The sequence below is a fragment of the Rhinopithecus bieti genome, unplaced genomic scaffold (assembly GCF_001698545.2).
Source record: "Rhinopithecus bieti isolate Rb0 unplaced genomic scaffold, ASM169854v2 scaffold_74548, whole genome shotgun sequence".
NCBI lineage: Eukaryota > Metazoa > Chordata > Mammalia > Primates > Cercopithecidae > Rhinopithecus > Rhinopithecus bieti.
In genome coordinates this window covers 1-2,312 of record NW_016828873.1, presented here as the reverse complement: position 1 = coordinate 2,312, position 2,312 = coordinate 1, and the positions used below count along the sequence as shown (strand labels likewise).

The following is a 2,312-nucleotide window of genomic DNA, read 5'->3' as shown; positions in this document are numbered from 1 at the left end:
TAGGTTTAGGGTTTAGGGTTAGGGGTTAGGGTTAGGGTCAGGGTCAGGGTCAGGATCCGGGTTTAGGGTTAGGGTTTGTGTTAGGTTTAGGGTTTAGGGTTAGGGTTAGGGTTAGGTTTAGGATTAGGGTTTAGAGTTAGTGGTTAGGGTTAGGGTTAGTGTTAGGGGTTAGGGTCTGGGCCTGGGTTAGGGTTAGGGTTAGGTATTCTGACCTGTAGCTGATTGCAGGAGCTTTCAGGAAAGCATCAGTGGGAAATAATATCTAAATGACAAAAGGTATGAAATGGTTGTGATGAAAGATCTGATGAGAGTTCATTCTACCACAACTGAGAAGGATATCTGATTTTTTTTTCTGTGACATACGACATTTAAAATAATAACTGGAATTATGATTCATAACTCTATACCAGCTCATGGCGTGAATAAGGAGGACGTTGACAAATTTTCAGGAATTTTATATAATTATATACAAGGTTAGGTATCTCTTTTTATTTGTATATGTTGTATGGTTTGCCTCATAAAATATTGCATCCTATGTTTCTTGCAAAACATGCCCTACTTTTCTTACATGCTTTGCATAGAGTTGTTTCTAGTTATTCTATTGTTTCTTGTTGTGTTTTTTTGTTGTTTTTTTTTGTTTTGACAGAGTCTTGCTCTGTCCCCCAGGCTGGAGTGCGGTGGCCGGATCTCGGCTCACTGAAAGCTCCACCTCCCGGGTTCACGCCATTCTCCTGCCTAAGTCTCCTGAGTAGCTGGGACTATAGGCCCCTGCCACTGTGCCCAGCTAATTTTTTGTATTTTTAGTGGAGACATTGTTTCACTGTGTTAGCCAGGATGGTCTGGATCTCCTGACCTCATGATCCACCCATCTTGGCCTCCCAAAGTGCTGGGATTGTAGGTATGAGCCACTGCGCCTGGCCTGTTTCTAGTAGTTTTATTTACATATATTGATTATAATTTTAATACTTTTATTTTCCAGAGAAAACTAGGATGTAGACAGTTTTAAACTGTCATATGTTAGCATTCTGTAGTAGATTAGAAAATGTATGAGTATACCATCTTCCAACATCAGGATGTGTTTTCTCATAGTACAATTTCTCAGTGTGGTAGGCAAAAACATGTTTATTAACAGGCCAAAATATCTAGTTTCTCTGTAAAAATAAGAAGCCAAATGTATATAAACTTGAATTACTTATGTCAAGTAATTAATGTTTTAGTATTGTGTCTTATTTTAAATGATCTAGATATTTAATGGAAATATTTTACTTAGCTTAACTTTAAGGTTAAAAATTACCAAAAGTATTTTGGAAACTACTATTAGGCAGATTTACTGTAAAAAACCTTATTATTGAAATAATGTTTTTCGCTTTTCACAAGATGGCACCAAAAGCGAAGAAGGAAGCTCCTGCCCCTCCTAAAGCCAAAGCCAAAGCAAAGGCTTTAAAGGCCAAGAAGGCAGTGTTGAAATGTGTCCACAGCCCCCCCAAAAAAGAAGATCTGCACCTCCCCCACCTTCCAGCGTCCCAAGACACTGCAACTCCAGTGGCAGCCCAGATATCCTGGGAAGAGCACCTCCCGAAGAAACAAGCTTGACCACCATGCTATCATCAAGTTTCCACTGACCACTGAGTCAGCCACGAAGACGATAGAAGACAACAACACGCTTGTGTTCACTGTTGATGTTAAAGCCAACAAGCACCAGATCAAACAGACTGTGAAGAAGCTCTGGGATGTGGATGTGGCCCCAGTCAACATCCTGATTTGGCCTGATGGAGAGAAGAAGGCATATGTTCGACTGGCTCCTGATTACGATGCTTTGGATGTTGCCAACAAACTTGGGATCATCTAAACTGAGTCCAGCTGGCTGATTCTAAATAGATGTATATCTTTTCACCATAAAAAAAAGGAAATAATGTTTTTCATAAGAATAACTTAAAATCTGAAAGCTTATAGATTTGATTCTAATTATCTAGTAAGTATAATATTAGCTTCTTGTAAGCACTCAAGGAGAATAGAAACTTGTTTGTTGGCCGGGCACGGTGGCTCACACCTGTAATCCCAGCACTTTGGGAGGCCGAGGTGGGGGGATCACAAGGTCAGGAGATCAGGACCATCCTGGCGAACACGGTGAAACCCCGTCTCTACTGAAAACACAAAAAATTAGCCAGGCGTGGTGGTGGGTGCTTGTAGTCCCAGCTTCTAGGGAGGCTGAGGCAGCAGAATGGCATTAACCCGGGAGGCGGCGGAGCTTGCAGTGAGAGGAGATTGAACCACTGCACTCCAGCCTGGGCGACAGAGTGAGACTCCGTCTC

The 2,312-nt window shown here is 41.7% G+C and overlaps 1 pseudogene; it reads left to right on the top strand.

The window, feature by feature from the left end:
- The first annotated feature begins 1,369 nt into the window (after positions 1-1,369).
- LOC108523845 (60S ribosomal protein L23a pseudogene) lies at positions 1,370-1,926 on the top strand (annotated as a pseudogene).
- The last annotated feature ends 386 nt before the right edge of the window (positions 1,927-2,312 follow it).